The sequence below is a fragment of the Puma concolor genome, chromosome C2, assembly GCF_028749965.1.
Source record: "Puma concolor isolate L17-30 chromosome C2, mPumCon1.1.hap2, whole genome shotgun sequence".
NCBI lineage: Eukaryota > Metazoa > Chordata > Mammalia > Carnivora > Felidae > Puma > Puma concolor.
In genome coordinates, this window is record NC_141675.1 from 14,430,932 (window position 1) to 14,451,173 (window position 20,242).

General features: G+C 36.6%; 1 protein-coding gene and 1 pseudogene across 5 annotated transcripts in view; both read right to left on the bottom strand.

Annotated features, from left to right (window-relative positions):
* ZCWPW2 (zinc finger CW-type and PWWP domain containing 2) overlaps window positions 1-20,242 on the bottom strand; it is a 154,916-nt gene that overhangs the window by 124,258 nt on the left and 10,416 nt on the right. The gene's annotated exons all lie outside the window — the stretch shown is intronic.
* LOC147577105 (SIN3-HDAC complex-associated factor pseudogene) lies at window positions 9,272-19,027 on the bottom strand (annotated as a pseudogene).

Below are 20,242 nucleotides of genomic sequence, written 5' to 3' on the forward strand. Positions count from 1 at the left end.
TCATTTCCCTAATTTTGCTCAATTTCTTCTATATTTCTGTGGGGCATCTAGCTAACAGAGGGAAAAGAGATCAGTGAGTAATATTTTATTTGTAACAATACATTATAATGCATTACTAGTTAAATTACATTTCTTAAAAGAGACCACTAAAATCTGTAAAACCCCACTAAACAGTTTTAAACAACTTTATGAAGTATAATTACTATTATGGATATTTGTGGCATTAAAGTAAAATTTATAAGCTAAAGAAAATTAGAAAACTGCACATGGATTTGACATACATTCTCCAAAGATTTCTGTATTCCATGAATGTTACTTTAGAATGTTGTAGAGTTGGAAAAAATTACAAAATAAGATCATCTGTTCCTGAATGGAAATATTACACAGTCCATTGTTCAACACAACAAAGGTCTTTAAGATGGACTATAGCCAATATGAATCCTTGGGAAGCATCCATTTTTATTACGATGTACATGTATCTTGTGACTGATGAATCCCAGATGGTAAAATTACAACATATCCAAGGAGTTCTGAACAATATGAGAATTTAATGAGACAGTGTGAAAAAATACATACAGAATAGGAATGAAGATAAATGACTGCTTGTAATAGAAATTGTTTTTATTGTTTGTATGTGAATGAGAAAAATAATGATTGTTCTTCCAAACAACAACAAAAAAAAAAGAGTTGTCATTATCTTTTGTTCTCCGACACTGCTGTTATAGGAAGTGTTTCCATTTTTAACCACAGGCTATTCCAGATGATGCAACTCTTTTGGGTTTGAGAAAAGTAATAGTATCTGTATCAAGGTCTTTAGGCTTCAGGCACTTTAGCATCATAACTTCAATTTTCATCATTTCTATTTTCTAGATAATATGTCACTGTAACCACTGATCATAAGACTGCAATAATGAACCTATTTCCAAAGAGAATTTGAATAATTTTAATATTATGGATTATAATCTCATCATATTCAAGAGACAAAGAAAAAGATCAGGACTTGGTGTAAAAAATGTAGTTTCTAATCTTGGTTTTGTAACTTTCTAGCTCTGCAATTTCCAGAGGGCCTCAGCGTTCTTATCTGTAATGTAAGGAAAATAAAGCTAGATGATCTCTAAAAAGTTCTGCATTAATGTTTCTTGATTTCTCCATTCTGGCTGCTCTTCCTCAAAAATCCTCTACTCCCCCTGCTGGATTATCAGCTCCTGTGCTTTGTCCTTTTTAGCCATGTATCAGAGTCCAAATTTCATTAGCCACCGGTTCATCGCATCTGCGCTATTAAGTCTCATCAGCTCTGAAAACTTGCTAAACCTTATTTGCTTTGTCTGTGCTGGTTTTCACTGTTTATTCTGTCTTCAGTTCATACATAATCTCCCTTTACCTGGCAAGCATATTAGACTAAAAGGTACATGTCTTGCCAATCATTAACATCTAGCACTTTTCATCACCTTTGATCCCCATCCAGAGTCTTCAGTCTGATACCTTCTATCGTCTCTCATGAAAGATGCTTTTATCACTACCTTCAAGACAATTAAATGAAGCAGATATGAATTCCCTTGGGCAAATGTTGATAGAGTTTTTCACTGTCCTTTCCACCTAACCAGCTCAATATGATATCAGCTCTGAAGTCAGAAAGTCTAAGAGGAGTTCAGAATCTACCAATTACTGGTGATAGAACTTTGGGAAAATCATTTAACCTCTCACAATTTTATCTCCAAAATTATTATTTCATAAAGAGGTTGTAAAGACGAATTAAAAAAATAAATGTATGTAATAGAGAACAAATAGAGTAACAAATAAAACGCTTTTGTATTAGGAACGGTCAAGTTTGGAAGTTCCCCCAACATTCCCAGAGTTGGAATTTTGTTTTGTATTTTTTCCCAAGGAAGATTCCATGAAGAAAAAGAAAAACCAAAATACAGAAGAGGGAGATGAGGTCTATATTTAAAAAAAAAAGAAGAAAAAAGAAATAGGGGCTCTATTAGAATGAATGCTAGGTGGCCTATCAATTCAGCAACATAAATCTACAATTTTAAAATGGTAAAGAGGGGCACTTGCATGGCTCAGTTGGTTAAGTGTCTGACTTCAGCTCAGGTCATGATCTCATGGTTCATGAGTTCGAGCCCTGCGTCAGACTCTGTGCTGACAGCTCAGAGCCTGGAGCCTGCTTCAGATTCTGTGTCTCCCTCTATCTCTGCCCCTCTCCCACTCGTACTCTTTCTTTCACAAATACATACATTAAAAAAAAATTTTTTAAATAAAATAAAAAAATAAAATGGCAAAGAATCACTGGAAATTGTCATACACTACTGACAAAAGTATAAATTGGTAGAAACTTTGGGAGGTAGATTTTGCAATATGTACCAAGGGCCTTTAAAATGTACCCATATAGCTGGGCGCCATATAGTGGCTCAGTTGGTTGAACATAGGACTTCGGCTTAGGTCATGATCTTGCCATTTGTGAGTCTGAGCCCCATATCAGGCTCTGTGCCAACAGATCAGAACCTGGAGTCTGCTTTGGATTCTGTGTCTCCCCCTCTCTCTGCCCCTCCCCTGTTTGCGCTCTGTCTCTCCATCCCTCTCAAAGATAAACATTAAAAAAATTTTTTTAATGTTTTTTAATGTTTATTCATTTTTGAGAGAAAGAGCATGAGCAGGGGAGGGGCAGAGAGAGAGAGGGAGACACAGAATCTGAAGCAGGCTCCAGGCTCCAAGCTGTCAGCACAGAGCCAGACGCGGGGCTCCAACTCACGAACTGTGAGATCATGACCTGAGCCGAAGTAGGGCGCTTAACCGACTGAGCCACCCAGGCACCCCAACATTAAAAATTTTTTTAAATGTACCCATATAGTAATAGTATTTCATCAAAGCTAAGTTGCTGACTTTGATAACTACATTATGGTCATGTAATAATAAAAATAATTTGTTTTTGGAAATGCACACTGAACTATCAAGTGATAGAGAGGGATCATGTTTGCAACTTACTCTTTGAAATGCTGTATGCTGTATTCTTTGCTGTGTGTGGTCAACCCCTCTGGCACCAGCAAGCTGCACCAAGAATGCAAGCTGCCATCCCTACTGCCATCTGTGAGCTGGGGAATGGGGGACAGTAGGTGGGTCTGATGATTAGCTTTATGTATCAACTTGTCTGGGTCAGGGTACCCAGCTGTTTGGTCAAATGTTATTCTGGATGTTTCTATGAAGATGTTTTTTGGATGAGATTAACATCAAACTGATGGTCGAATAAAGCTGATTACTCTCCATAATGCAGGTGGGCTTCATCTAATCAGTTGAAGGCCCTAGTAAAACAAAAACGAACTTCCCCTAAGCAAGAAGGAATTTTTCCAGCAGACTCTGGACTTGAAATGCAACTCTTCTCTAAGTCTCCAGCTTTCTGACCTACCCCATAAGATTTTGGACTCACAAGAATGCACATCACATGAGCCAGCTCCTTAAAATAATGATTTCTCTCTATATAAATATATCCTGTTGGTTCTACTTCTCTAGAGAACCCTGATAATACAGTGGGTAATTAAAAATGTCACATAGTTCACTTATTGAAATTTAGTAGCTTCTGTCTTTATTAAGCACTCTTCTAGGTATTGTTCACTTTTTATTAGATTGCAAAGTTAGATTCCAGATTTCCAAAGATGCTAATTCTAACAGTTATTTGTCGGTTTAAACATTGCTTTAGTGGAGGGACATATTTTTTAGAGTTCCTTATTTTACCATTTTTAGGAATATCACTACAACTTACTCTTAAATAATCCAATATGTATTTTCAAGCATATATTTGATATATCTACCAAATATATATATATATATATGAAATATTTGATATGGAAAAGCTGAATATAAAATAAACCAAAATTCTTTTTTCTTCATAAAACTTTTCTGTAAGTCTGAAATTATATCAAAATACAGCAATTTTTAGAATGTAGTAGCTACCTCGGACACTGGTTCAAGAAGGAAGACTGAATATATGCCAAGCCTTTTCATCCGATCCCAAGTGGCAAAAAATTACAGAAGAGTATACTGTGCCATATTTCTTAAAATATAATAATAAAGAAAAGCAGTATTTATCTTCAGTCTTCAGACACTATGAAGAATCCTTTCATGAAAAAAAAAAAAAAAAAAAAGTAGAGAAGGAAGCCACAGCCCAAAACATGCACAGAAGAAAATGCCTATAAAGGTGGAAGTTGGTCCAGGGATGTGCTAAGCCTACAACTGTCAGATGATGACTACAGGAGGGATCTGGACAACCAAGAGTGACTGGTTGGAGTACTTAAGTGGAGCATTACAGCATCATCTTTCTTTGGGCCAGGCAGCAAGCAACAGAGATGTCTGTTGTCACGTAGAGCAGAAATAGCTGGTGCTGGGGGGAAAGAGGTAAAATGGGAACTTAAGGAGGCTAGCAACCTCAATAAGAATGGAGAACTGTTACTACCCAGAAGCAGCTACTGAACCACTCCATCCAGAGGTTTTGTCCCTTCACTCCTCTTTCCATATACGGAGAAAAGCTAAAGTAAACAGAGACTTCATAAACAACCTTAAATACATAGTTAAGCACCCAATCACAATAATCAAAAAGAGCCAATAATGAAAGAGCAGAAACAAGCCCAACAAAAGGAAGAACTCATTACCCATAAAATATAAGCTTAATAATGTAAAAAGGATAGTATTTTAAAATACCTAGTAACTTCACAAAGATATAAAAGGATATGCATTTTTAATAAAAATAACAGAGGGGTGCCTGGTTGGCTCAGTCAGTTGAGCATCTGACTTTTGATTTCAGCTCAGGTCATGATCTCATGGTTCGTGGGTTTGAGTCCCACATCAGGCTCCACACTGACAGTGTGGAGCCTCCTTGGTATTCTCTTTCCCTGCCACTCCCCTGTGCACACATGCGTGTGCACTCTCCCTCCCTCTCTCTCTCAAAAGGAATAAACTTAAGAAGAAATAACAGAATATCATAGAAATTTAAAATTTGACCACTGAAATTTAAAAAAATCAACCAATATGCTGACTGTCAAGACGGTTAAAAAAAATCAGTGAGCTACAAGACTGAACTAAGGGTTTTTTACAGAATGCAACCCAAACTTAAAAAAAATGATGTATAAGGAAACAAGCAAGAAAAAAACACAAATAATAAAGAACCAATAGAATTGATCAATATAAACTTCCACTAAAAAAAAAATACCATAGACTAAGGTGGCTTAAATAACAGTCTTAAACAACAGAGAACAAATTTATTTCTCACAGTTTTGCAGACTGGAAGTCTTTGGTTTGTAGATGGCTTCCTCTTACTATGTCCTTTCTCTTGGGTAACCTTTCCTCAGTGTATGTGCAAAGAGAGAGAGAGAGGATGGGCTTTGTGGTGTCTTTTCTTACATGGATATTAATTCTATTAGATCAGGTCCCCATCTTTAGGAACTCACCTAATCCTTATGACTTCCTTAGAGGCCCCATCTTTAAATACAGCTACAATGGGAATTAGGGCTTGAACATAATGAATTTGGGGGACAAACTTTAGCTGATATCAATAAAACAAAAGCTGGTTCCTTAAAAAGAGAAAATTCAGGGGCACCTGGGTGGCTCCGTTGGTTAAGCATCCAACTTCAGTTCACGTCATGATCTCATGGTTCATGGGTTTGAGCCCTGCGTTGGGCTCCGTGCTGACAACTCAGAGCCTGGAGCCTACTTCGGATTCTGTGTTTCCCTCTCTCTCTGCCCCTCCCCTGATCATGCTCTTTCTTTCTCAAAAATGAATAAACATTGAAAAAAAAAGAAAAGAGAAAATTCAGAAATAAACTATATTATAAATATAAATAGAGCATTAGAAAAATTTAAAAGCTCCTAGAAGATACCTTGCATATTTTTAACTCAAAAGGAAATTTAAAAAGACAGATAAGGAGAACATAAGAAAAGAAAAAAAACTATGGCAATTTCATTTAGGAAAGATCTTAAAAATCTGAGCTAAAGCAGATCAGATTTGTAAAGTAAAGTGTATCTATTAGAATATTAAGGGAAAAAAGTGATCTTGGCCAAATAGGCAATGAAAAGTAAAAGTTAATTAGTTATAAGACTGGTCCTCTGCAAGATGGCCTGCCAAAAATGTGGCATCTGACAAAGCTCCACAGAAACAGGCTATGGCCAGAGACTGATGTAATCAATACTGGTCGACCATAATGTTTCGACCCCGCTGCCACCTCCAACCATTTCTCATGTCAGGGAAGGGGCTGATGTTAACCCAATTAATCATGTATACTGATATGGCCTACTAGCATGGCAAATCTTGCTAACTTGAAGCATCTTGTGTCTATAACCAAAGGTCTTAGATTTCAGCTGGGCTGGGACTTCTCATCAACCCTGAATGCCATGCTGTCAGGACAGTGCTGAAATCAAAGTTGTACCACATCATATTACTACTGTATTCTGGTCCTTGATCATGCCAAGGGAGGAGCTGGTGTTTCTCCAATTACTCACTGAAAGTTTCATAGTTCAGTGGTCAAGGTCTGTCCAATGGAATTTGTCACATGGCCCAAATAGACTGCTGCTATGCTCTATTTCAGAGTGGAATAAGGCAATGGTGACTCACCACTGAGGTACTGACACCTATACCTTGAAGCTTTCCCTTGCAAATACTGCCCCAGCAGGTTTGATATGTATGCTGTTTGGCCACTTGCAATAGTTTGCAATGACACGTCACATTAGAGATTACAGAAGGAAAACCATATAATAATCATGTATTTACATGTGAGAAATTCAACATTCATTCGTAATTTTTACAACTAAAGTTAAATCTCAACCTAGCACCATTTATAAAAATTAATTCCAGAATGACTAAACACTAATGTAAAAAAGTGTAAAATAACATATATAATGTAGAAGTACCAATGTGTTTGCACGTATGACATAAAAGTCATAAAAGACTAATAAACTTGAACACACTGAGATTAAATCTTCTGTGGAACTAAAACTCAAAAAAATAAAATAAAACCATAAAAAAGTTGAAAGGCAAAAAAGAGACAAGGAAGAAATATTTTCAAAACATAGACATATGGACTGATTCAGAATGCATATTGTAAGGAGGGAATATACTTAGTAGAAGAACTTTAGGAAAGCAGGAAAGCCTCAAGGTTACTTTTCTGTGTATACTCTTTTCTGAATTTTGTAAAATACTAAATTTATTAACTATCCTAGTACAAGCCTGTACTGAACAACTTAAAAAGTACAAAACAGATTTGTGATTTCTAATATATTAATTCAAAGTATATGACTACATATAGTACATTCTATGAGCAAAGAGAGGTAAAAGGGAAAAAAGAAGACTGGTTGTGTCTAGTAATAAATATAGTAATAATCTATATTATGGTATATCCTATACCACCGGTACCAGCCAAAATGCACAAAATAAAATTCAGATATGACTCAGGAGAGATGATAACGGGTAAGACCTCATAATATATCTCAAAGGCTATGGGAGAATCCATCCAACTCACTAAGTAGTTTGTGTCTAGGATGGGACGTACTGTGTAGGCTTGTGCAAAAGAAAGAAGAACAGAACTTTACTTTTAGATTAATAATTATAAAATTATAGGATACCCATAAAAGTGGCTCACTGCTACTGTTATTTATACTACCCAATTTTTAAAATCCAATGTTAAGGAATGACACTGAATCACATTTTTACAAGGTAGGCAAAATGTTCTTCCCTCATTATAAAAAGTGTGAATTGGTGGGTCCCCCACCCCCCACCTGAACTTTTAGAAAAGCAGCAATGAGAGTACTTTGGCTTGGGCTCAACTAAGAAAAGCTTTTAATGGTGATTTCAGAATTAAAGAGCTCCACATTCAGGATTCATTAATCACATAACATCTCATTGTATACAAAGCCTGACTAAAATAAGACACCCAAAAAACCAATCCATTCAGCATTAATACACACGTATTTTCTTCTAGAAATTTTCCTTAATATTAAACAAGAAATGCTACTACATTACCACAAGTCAAATGCCTACCTACATAGGTAAATACAAAGGTCAACTGAACCCACAGCTAAAACTGAATTGTGCAGGTTTTTACTGAAATCATTTGTCACATAATAAAAACAAAAGTCAACTGTTTACATATATGGTAAGCCTTCTAAGAAATGAAGCCCAAGAAGTGTCAGCCTTTGTTCTGTGCCATCCTGAAGATCCACATTTTATTTTTCAGAGAGTGTAACAGAGTGATAGAGTATATTAGCTACTATATGCAGTGTTTTGGTACTATTCATAAGTTTTCCCAAAGAGGTGATTTGGTTATGCATTAGAAGTCTCATATAAATGAAACACCTTATCAAATATTAACACAGAGGGAAGTGACACAAGATACAACATAGACAGTCAAGTTACCTCTTTGTATATTTAGGAATTATTTTCTCCTTCAAGGTATTTACACTAGGAAGCATAGTGTGTCCTGATTAATATTTCAGTAGTAAAGATTTGAGTGATCAGAACCTTGGCAAAACCTTAATTCAAAATTGTTAACAAATACTTCCAGTGACAAGACTACGTGATTGAGTATTTATTATTATGAGGGAAAACAAGTACAGCCAGTCATCTTTGAAAAAAGCCTCAACCACCGCTTCTCAATATAGAAGGCTACAATTACATGTGGTCTATCATACAATTAATCCTATCTCAGTCCTCTGAAATTCCCTTACTTTCTTTCATTAGAAGGGGATATAAAGACTTTATACTGGCATTCAGGATTCCTATGAAATAGTATCTTAAATATTATGAAAATATTTTTTTTCTATAGTACTGGCTTCAGAGTTTGTGGAAGTGGAGAAAAGAAGAACCAACTCAAATCATTCTAGAAATTGCCTTTAAGCATAATAATAAGTATCAAAGAGCTGGAAAGCCACTATTAAGGGCTGATTTGTATCTCCCCTTCCCCCCCACCCCCAACAAATTTATATGTGGAAGACCTAAATCTCAGTGCTGCAGAATATAACTGTATTTGGAGACAGGGTATTTAAAGAGCTTAAGTAGGGGCGCCTGGGTGGCGCAGTCGGTTAAGCGTCCGACTTCAACCAGGTCACGATCTCACAGTCCGTGAGTTCGAGCCCCGCGTCGGGCTCTGGGCTGATGGCTCCGAGCCTGGAGCCTGTTTCCGATTCTGTGTCTCCCTCTCTCTCTGCCCCTCGCCCGTTCATGCTCTGTCTCTCTCTGTCCCAAAAATAAATAAACGTTGAAAAAAAAAATTAAAAAAAAAATAAATAAAGAGCTTAAGTAAATTAAAATTAGGGTGGGCCCTAATCCAATCTGACTGGTGCTCTTATCAGAAGAGGAAATTTTGACAGACACCTGCAGAGGAAAAACAATGTGAAAACACAGAGAGAAGGTGACCATCTACAAGCCAAGAAGAAAGGCCTGGAACAGATCCTTACCTCAAGGACCTTCAGAAGGAACCACCCTGCTGACACCTAGATTTCAAACTTCCGGCCTCCAGAACAAGGAGAAAATGAATTTCTGCCATTTAAGCCACTCAGTCTGTAATACTTTGTTATGGCAGCCCCAGCAAATTAAATTTGGATTTTTTGTTCCCCATCTACCTAAACCACTCCTCAGTGGAAATGGCAGAGGCTCTGGCACCCTGATCCTCCAGCTTCTCAGAAACCCTTCTTGTTGCCGCAGCAAGGCTTCAATAAGTGGGTGGTAAGGACTTCCCCAAGGTGCCTTTTTTAGAGTTAAACTCACAACATAGTTTATGCCTTTTCCAACAAGTCAGATTAAAAAGGAAAAGGGAAGTGTGCTGTTAGAACCAGAAGCCATCTCTGAATCAGAGCCGTCATCTGACAGGTAAGTGCAACAGGGAGACTGAGGTGGCCAAATTACTTGAGGGGTATGGTGGGTATCAGGACTGTGAGGCTGAAATTCTTCCTGCAGTTTATGGATCTGGTTGCTTCTTTATCCTGTTTCCAAGATACTTTCCACGTTCTTTGGCTTCGATATAGAGTTTAGACTGAGTCCTGCCCTTGTACCTACCACATGATTCCGTTTTTTTGTGTTTTTTTATCCTGCTGGCAACTTTTTCTATCTTTTCATAAGTAGTACTCGGCTATTTGCAAAAGTCTTCTGAAGTGTCATGTAGCTGCGAACTGCAGCTCTGGAAGTCCTTTCGTTATTTACTGTAACTAAACTGAGAACTGCAGAACCTAGCTCTGCCAATCTAGCAGCCCTCTGTACTTCAGCACATCTTTGGCTTGTAAAAGTAAACATTTTGTCTTCTAGAAATAGTTTTCTAAAGGCAGCTATTCCATACTCAGTAACATTCCTGAGGTGCGGAGTATACACCAGGCCATCTTCCTACCCCACATCCAGTCCCTCACTTAACTGCCTTACCTAGAAAGACCGTCTCCCGCAGTTCTCCAATAGATTTTTTGGTTTTGTTTTTAACAAAGAAGCGTCAAGCAGCAAAGCTTCAACAACCTAAGTAGGAGCAGTATGCAAGGTGATGGATGAGGTAAATGGGCATTACAAGGTGCTGAAGACTGCTTAACATCTAAATGCATTATATATACTTGAAGGGACATATAAGGTAGAGACAGAAGAGGTTAAAAATGTAGCTTCATCTTCCCCTCTTCAGTTCATATCTCTAAGAAAGAATTTTTATTTACTCCCAGGGACTTAGTTGGCTGATAGGTAAAAATGCAGACATGGAGGGGCTGAGAATGCTCTTTATAGAAGAAAAAATATGAAGATATTGTAAGACATGATTTGGGAGAGTATAGGAGGCAGGAGGGAATTAAGTAAGAAAGTGAAAGGTCATTTTTTAAATGAGTTTTAAGGAAAAGAGGCAAGTAATTCCTGCATAGTTTGTTAACTTTGAAGAGGATAGATGGGTAAAGTCAAATTTTACTTTACTTAGTATCAACCGAAGGACTTCCTCCTCTTCCACTGCTTCAAGAAACTTCATAAAGACTTGATTTTCAATGCTTTTAAAAATAGACTTTGTATTTTTTTAATGTGACACTGAGCTGGCCTTATTAGGATGGGAACAAGAAAGTCTTAGATTTGAGGTATATTTGAAGGACTACCAGATGGGATTTTGGACGGATGGTAAAATTGTCCAACTCCACGTCAGATTAAAAATCATTACCCTAAAACAAAGCCACAAATTAACTTTTACCATAACCATTCAGGGGGTTAGGCACCAAACTTACACTAGTTAGGAATTACTTTAAGGCATAAAGAAAGTGAATTCTAGCTGGGAATTCAGGGCTCAAGATTAGATTATCTACAGATTAAAAACCAGATTTAGGCAGCATTTCATCATTTCACTAAAAAGACATTTTCTTAGAGTTACAGGCTAAAAATTTATTTTAATCCAGCCTTCAAAGATATCTAATTGTTAGAGATGGTGTCTTTCTTGGTCCATAAGAAGAGGCCAGTGGTAGAAATAGACTGATTCAGGGTTCATCTCTCTTTTTATTGGCTGTGATTGAAATCACTGGAGACTGGAACACTATGCTACAGTCATCCAGCTGACTTTGGGACCACTAGTAGAGGGTATTTGCTACTATAAACTGGAAACATTAAGAAGGGACACCGCCAGGAATGGGAGAAAGGGCATTTGATTTACGGTTGGAATAAACCAAGTGCTCGAATAGTACTAGACTCCAGAGATTGAAAATATTGAAGATTAAGTAAGGATCTATAAAGTCTTGAATTTGGAGTTGGTAGTGAACTTTTCAAAGTCACAAAGAACTACTTCTGTGGCAGTATTCAATCTATCTCTTCCTTCCACTCACCAAAAAAGCAACTCTACACTTCAGGGTGAAGATTTGCTGGCATTCTTAAGTCAGGTTAACATTCACATAATAAAGTAAAGGGAAAATAATCTACCTATATATTCAGACTTTGAGATTCTTTTTAAAATATCTATTTATTTATTTTGAGAGAGAGAGAGAGAGAGAGAGAGAGTTTGTGTGTGTGTGTGTGCATGCACAAGCAGGGGTAGAGGCAGAGGGAGAAAAGAGAGACTCTCAAGCAAGCTCTGTGCTATCAGCATAGAGCCCAATGTGGGGCTCCATCCCACAAACCATCAGATAATGACCTGAGGCAAAATCAAGAGTCAGATGCTCAACTGACTGAGCCACCCAGGCACACCCAGACTTTGAGACTGTTTAAATGGGTCCTCCACTGGGGCGCCTGGGTGGCGCAGTCGGTTAAGCGTCCGGCTTCAGCCAGGTCACGATCTCGCGGTCCGTGAGTTCGAGCCCCGCGTCAGGCTCTGGGCTGATGGCTCAGAGCCTGGAGCCTGTTTCTGATTCTATGTCTCCCTCTCTCTGCCCCTCCCCTGTTCATGCTCTGTCTCTCTCTGTCCCAAAAATAAATAAACGTTGAAAAAAAAATTAAAAAAAAAATAAAAAATAAATGGGTCCTCCAGGAGGTATGAAAGAATTAAAATAAAGAACTAGAAATGACAGGATCAGATTAGTGTAGGAGACATTTATATATCATATAGGTAAGGATTACAAAACAGATTTACACTTTACTACTAATAAGGAACAAATCTTAAAAGAAGGCAGTGATGAGTGTCAGGAAGAAGCTTGGGCTAGAGGTGATTCAGTCTCCTAAAACATGACCCCTAACTAACCAATCCCTGAGCTTCCTTTTGACCTTCCTTTAGTGAACTTAGTGATCTTTTTTCCCCCTCTCCTGTACCTGAGCAACTGAATGTTCTTAAATGTCATATGGAATGAATTCAGTTATTATTTTCATTCAGGACCAATCGTAAGTATACGTGCACACATATACACATGTGCATGCAGGTCTATACAAAACTGATAGCTTGTTCCATAATCTAATAATCTCCCTTCCGGGTATATATCAAAAAGAAATAAAATGATCTCAAAGAAATATCTGCACTCCCATGATCACTGTGGCATTGTTCACATTATTCATACCCTCCCCACACTGGAATTTCATTCAGCCTTAAAAAAGAAGGAAATCTGTCATTTGTGACAACATGGATGAACCTGGAGGGCATCATGCTAAATGAAATAATTCAGGCACAGAAAAAAAAATACTGTATGATTATCACTTAATTTGAAAAAAAGTCAAAATCATAGAAGCAGAGAAAATGGTGGTTACCAGGGATGATGGGGAGGAGATGGCAATATTTGTGAAAGGGTACAAAGTTTCTGTTATATGAGGCAAGGTCTAGAGACCTAACTGATGGTACGCTGGTCATAGTTAATAATACTAGGTTGTATAGGTTGTATATTTGAAATTCACTAAAAGAAATCTTAAGTGTTCTTACCATACAAACACAAAAGCAACTATGTGAGGTGATGGGTATCATAATTAGCTTGATTGTAGTAATCATTTCAACAATATATATATATATATGTTAAAATACTATATCATACATCTTTTTTTTTTTTTTTTCAACGTGTATTTATTTTTCGGACAGAGAGAGACAGAGCATGAACGGGCGAGGGACAGAGAGAGAGGGAGACACAGAATTGGAAACAGGCTCCAGGCTCTGAGCCATCAGCCCAGAGCCCGACGCGGGGCTCGAACTCACGGACCGCGAGATCGTGACCTGGCTGAAGTGGGACGCTTAACCGACTGTGCCACCCAGGCGCCCCGTATCATACATCTTAAATATATACAATTTTATAAAAATAAATTAATTCAAGACCAATTAAATTATTTCGTTAGGATTTGGTTTTCCTTAGTCTCTCTAGTCTGCCTCCTTCTGCATTAGGTTTACTCTTAGGTTCCACATGAAAGACAGTGGCAGCAAAATTCAAGTCCAGTATAAAAGAGCAAATGTCTCCTCCAGAAATCCAGCAAAAATCTTACAGCACCACACTGGCTCTAAGTGAACATATGTCTATCCCAGTATCAATGACCGTAGCTGGTGAATATCACAATTTTTAGGCATAGGTCACATACCCATCTCTGGAGCATGGGGTAAAGAAAACTCCATCAAATATACATCAACGGGGGCACCTGGAGAGCTCATTTGGTTAAGCGTCCAACTCTCGGTTTCAGCTTAGGTCATGATCTTGCGGTTTTTGTGTGTTCAAGCTCTGCACTGGGCTCCACGCTGACAGTGCGGAGCCTGCTTAGGATTCTTTCTCTCTCCCTCTCTCTCTGCACCTCCCTTGTTTGTGCTCTCTCTCTCTCTAAATAAATAAGCTAAAAAAAAAAAAAAAATACATCAATGGAGGAGGAGGGTTTTCCAGAGGCACACTGAGGTGTAAGACAAAAAATGTAGCTGTGCATGCAATATTTGAAAATATATATACCAGAGGCAAAAATTGGAAAAAGATGTAAAGATTATAGATGTAAAGATGTAAGATTATAAATTGTTTTCTGCTCATTTTCCAAAGTTTTTATATTAGAAAATTTTAAATTGTATTGTTTTATATAACTATACATCAATCCTCATTATTTGCAAATTCCATATTTGTAATTTTTCCCACTCATTATAAATTATTTATAACCTCAAATATCAATATTTGCTGCGCCTTCACAGGAAATTCTCTGCCTTCTTGTTTCAGAAGAGACATGGTCTAGTTAGTGCCACATTTTCCCAATTACTGTACTTATGTTGGTGAGTTTATTGTTTAAAATGTCCCCCACACATACAGCTAGCATTCTTAAGTTCAAGAAGGCTGTGATGTACCTTAAGGAGAAAATCTGTGCTAGATAAGCTTTATTTAGGCAAGAGTTATAGTGCTGTTGGCCATGAGCTCAATGTTAATGAATCAACAGTATAGATTAAATAAGGTGTCTTTAAACAGAAACACACATAAAACAAGCTTCTGTAGTGATGATTAATGAAAATGTGGTGACCAGAGGCTTGCAGGAATTTAATTCTGCATTTCCTCTAGGAGCAATGATTCAGAATTTGCTAATTCAGTGTTCACAATGATGTAATAATAAAACATAATGACCATGAATGAGAATAGACTGAAGTATATATGTGTTTTAAATAAAGATAATAAAATTACATTTTCAATATTATGAGTTTTATAAATGAATACAGGAAATAAATTCAAAGGACTAATATAAATGTAAAAAGACAAAATTAACAATATATAAAAGTTATTTCTCAAAGATATTTTAGTAACATAACATAATCTATCCTTGAAATAAACATCCTAAAAAAATTTGATATTGATCTACATACATCAAAGTGGTGACTAGCTACAGAAAATTTTGAATAATATTAATTCACCAGATTTAATATTTTTCTTTGCATGTTGTTCATAATTATAGCTTATATATCAGATCTTCAATTAAAATCAATTATTGAAAATTCTGAAGAAATATTTTAATATGAAAACAAGTTTCCAAATAAACCATCAAAGTACAAATTTTCAATAAATTTCAACCTGCACTGTCTCTGCTAATTAAGTAGCCTTAAACACTTGTGTATCCAAAGTACTTGATTTAATTTATTTTGCTAAATTGTAACTTCTTGTTGCAAAAGTTAAATTGAAAAATGTTTCATGGATTTGTAAATTTTATAATTGCAAAGGTGAACAAGCAATGTACCAATAATGGCTACTTTTAGAGTTACCTTGGAAAATGAAGATCATTAGGGGTTAAATAATCTTACCAGGAATGTAATTATGATGCACATAAGAAATAATAAGCAATGGTCCTAGTTCAAGAACATTGCTTTCTATCCACAAAAACATATAGTCTTTTAGGGGAAAAATGGTATGTACTCTTCTGTAAATATATCAAAACGAACAGTACTTCAAATTTGGCATTAATTTGTTCCCTGATTCACTCATTCATTCATTTTTTTTCAACAGGTATTTTAACCTCTCACATGCCACACAATAGTTCCAACTGCTGGGAAACAGCAGTGAATAAAAATAGACATAGTAAGCAGGAATTAACATTCCAGTAAGAAGGGAAGTAGATAGTATATGCAAACAAAAAAATAAGATAATTTCAGATGTTGATAGATGCTAAAGGGAAAAAAGGTTGGTATGATAGATGTATATGCTGAGGGAGATGAGGAGATGGTCAAGGAAGGTTTTACATGAAAAATGACATTTGAGCTGAAACTTGAAAACTGAAGACACTGCCCATAAAGAGCCATGATAAGAAGAAAATTTGGGCCTATGTGAAGGACAAATGTGACGCCAGTATGACTATAAGTGCAGGAAGATTTCCGGTACAAATCTATCAATTAGAAAAAAGTCAGAAAACCCAATAGAAAAATAGCCAAAACACATAAACAGGTTCTTCACAAGAGTCAATCCATGTAACCAATAAATATGGCAAGGCCTCAAACTTGACAATCATAAAGGAAATACAAAGCAAAAGTACAATGAGAGGGGCACCTGGGTGGCTCAGTCAGTTAAACGTCTGACTCTTGGTTTCAGCTTGAGTCATGATCTCACGGTCCATAGGTTCAAGTCCTGTATCGGGCTCTGCCCTGAGTGTGCAGAGCCTGCTCAGGATTCTCTCTCTTTCTCTCTCTGTCCCTCCCCCAATTGAGTGCATGCACACGCTCTCTCTCTCTCTCAAAATAAATAAAATAAAACTTAAAAAAAAAAGTACGAGATACCACTATAAACTTATCAGCAAAGTCACTGTTAAAAGGACTGATGATGCCAAATGTTAGCAAGGATATAAACAAACTTGAACTCTCATACACAGCTGGTTGCATTGCCAACTGGTATGTCCACTGGCAACTTGCTTTTTTACTATCTAGTAAATTTGAACATATGTACTTCTAGGTATTTATATGACACAAATATCTATAGCTAACACACACACACACACACACACACATATATATATTTATCAATAGATATGTTCAAGAGTATTTGTAGCCAAAAACAATAAACAACTAAAATATCTATAGGGGCGCCAGGGTGGCTCAGTTGGTTAAGTGTCCCACTTCGGTTCAGGTCACGATCTCAGTCTGTGGATTCGAGCCTGGCATCAGGCTCTGCTGACAGCTCAGAGCCTAGAGCCTGCTTTGGATTCTCCCTCTCTCTCTTCCCCCCGTCCCCCCGCCCCCCTGCTCGCACTCTGTCTCTCTCAAAAATAAACATTAAAAAATTTTAAAATATCTTATAAAGTGTAGAAGAGAAAAATGAAATACAGTAAATTCACATTGTAGAATAGCGTATAGCAATAAAAATGAACAAACTCCTACTACACAAACCTGAGTGAATACCAAAAGAAGCCAGATAAAAAGATACATGTTACATGATTCCATTTAAATAAAGTTTTAAAACAAGCAGAACTAATGTGCAGTGTTAAAAGTTAAGACAGTAGTCAGCTTTGGATCAAAGGGATCTAGTGACTAAGAGTAGCCATTTGGTAGCTTCTTGGGGGCAAGCAATGTTCTTCAAGGGTCCTAACAACTGTGATAGATAATGAATGAGAGGAAGAGATTTCATCATTACCCAGAATATGGTTACTCAGGTGTACTTACTTTGTGAGCTATAGTTTTCACACTTTTTTGTGTATATGGAACAATTCAACAAAGTATGTATTTTAAAAATACATATTACAGTATAAATGATTTGAGGATAGAAATAATGTTTTAGCCTTGTGTAGAAATATGGCTCTAAGAAAAGTAGACTGATTGCATATGTTTTAGAGGTGAACCAGGTAGAACTCACAGATATATTTTGTGTAGGGAATAAGGGAAAGGTAGTGATCAAGACTGACTACTAAGTTTTCAGCCTAAGTAACGGAATCAAAGTTGGTGACCCTCATGTTTCCAGAAAGACAGAACACATGACTGTGTTAGATGTTGCTTAGGATTTCAGTAAGAAGAACAGAGATATATACATTGGATTTAAACATGGAAGTCATCGATGATCTATAAACAACATTAGGTTAGTGGCAGAGATGAAACCCTCATTGGAGCATGCTAAACTGTAATTATGAAGTGAGAAAGTGGAGAAAACAATTTTAGCCAACTTTAAGTAGGTTTCTGTTTTATTTTTAATATGTATTTATTTATTTTGAGAGAGAAACAGAAAGAAGCACAACACAGTCTCTGGCTGTCAGCACAGAGCCCGACATAGGTCTCAATCTCACGAACCATGAGATCATAACCTGACCCAAAACCAAGAGTCAGACTCTTAATGGACTGAGACACCCAGGTGCCCCTGTTCTTGTATTTTGGTCTTTTTTTTTTTTTTCCTTCTGTGACTCAGGAGAACAGAAATGCAAAGAAAGAAAAGAGCAAGCTGGGAAGCGTTGTGAGATTAGAGCAAGTTATGACATATATATTATACAAATGGTTGAGAAAAGAGAGTCTGGTATAAAAATATAAGCTTGACTTATTTAATAATTTTGGTAGACTAGGCCTCATCTACAATGATTCACCTTTCCCCACCACCCCAAAACCAGAAGCCACTTTTTAAGAAAGCTCTTGATACATTACTTGTACAACAAAGAGTTGATTTTTCTATTAAGTTTTGCTACATGTAGGGGAGGAAGTTCCCATTTTTTTCTCTTCATTTCTTTAGCTTTAACAGCTTTACTGAGATATTACTCACATACCAAGAAATTCACCCATTTAAAATGTACAATCATTTCTTCTTATGTCCTGGGTTCCTTAAGGATGCTCAAATGTTATCTGGTACTAATAACATTCAGCATAAACTAAAAAATGTTTTGGAAACAAAACAGAGATACTTTCCTTCTAAACCTTTATTTCAATGATCAATTTTAATGTAAAACGTATTTATTGTACAAAACAAGAATTCAGAAAAAAAAAACAGAAGAAAAACCATTTCCAATTGATATACAGGGAAGAATGCATGGTAACATTCTGAGAAGTAAAATTTTTTGTTCTTAACTTTAGGAATCTTACTGTCATTCTATATCTGTGTGTTCTTCTGGATACGTGAGAAAACCCCTACATGTTTAAACTATTTATCTGTCCAACTACTTGAGGCCAAGAACATTCTTACCAAATATAGGCTTGATCCCTGATTTCTTGCACAGGAGCTGCTGATTCTTAGAGGACATTATGTACTCATGTCTATTGGTACCACTCTAAATGAAAAGATTCCAGCTCAGAGGAGCTGTTAGCACACCTTCAAGGCTACCCTTTTTACGTATTCTTTCTCTTTCCTCCTGTATCCTCACTGTGATTATTCTAAACCTTTATAAATCTCACACCATCTTCCTCATTCTCGAAAAATAAACTTGCCTCCTACTTTACAAGGAAATCTCCATTACTTCTCAATACCTAAAATCTTATCTAAAACTCCTTACTTATTTGCTACAGTTTTAGATCCTGATTCTATTGATGTTTGTTTTTGGTTCTGATACTTCTTGAGGGTTTGCTAAAGCCAGACTTAATGTTTAGGGAAAGACAAAAATCCCTCTCCTCAAGTAATGTTAAGTATCAAGTATTATAAGACAAACACAGGATGCTATGGAAGCAGATGTGGCACACTAACACTTTCAGCTACAGGGTGTCAGGCCACTTAAGAGAGGTGATACCTAAACCAATCCGAAAAATGGTAAGTAGGGGTCAATGCTCTTTCCATGTGCCCCTAGCAGTCTTACTTCCTTTATATACCACTTAACACACCATATTATAATTTATTTGATAAAGTCCTCTACAAGCAAGTGAAAATCCACTTAGGGCAAGGTTCCTATCTATCTTGTTAACCACTGTATCCTGGCATCTAAAAAAGTTCCTGTCAAAGAAAAGCACTGAATATTTGTATCATAAAATATTGGAAATGACAGTAACTTCAGAGTTAGAGTGCCCCGCCAGTGTTGATACTCAAAATATTTAAAAACCAGGATGGCTGTACACTGCTTTTAAGCGAGTTAAATTTGTAGTTAGATAGGAAAATTAAAATATACAGAAACCAATGCAAAATGAGTATACTTATTTCATCTTTCCTTAATGATTTTTCTCAAGTGCTCAATTTAACAAATAATTATTTAGTTTGCCTCTAAACTCTAAAATGCATTTATCCTTAATTTTCTCTGTGATGTAAATTCAACATTCACTGTTCACTCATTTACCTAATTAATAAAGTTGTGCCTATATGTCAACCTTAGATTACACTTAATGACTCAACAGAAACTTATTAAGAGCCTATTATCTGTGCAAATTTGTAATTTAGCTTTACTGTTCATGAACTAGTTTATGCAGATACTTCTGGATAGATTCTAGCTTAATAAATGCTCCTAGATGGGGCGCCTGAGTGGCTCAGTTGGTTA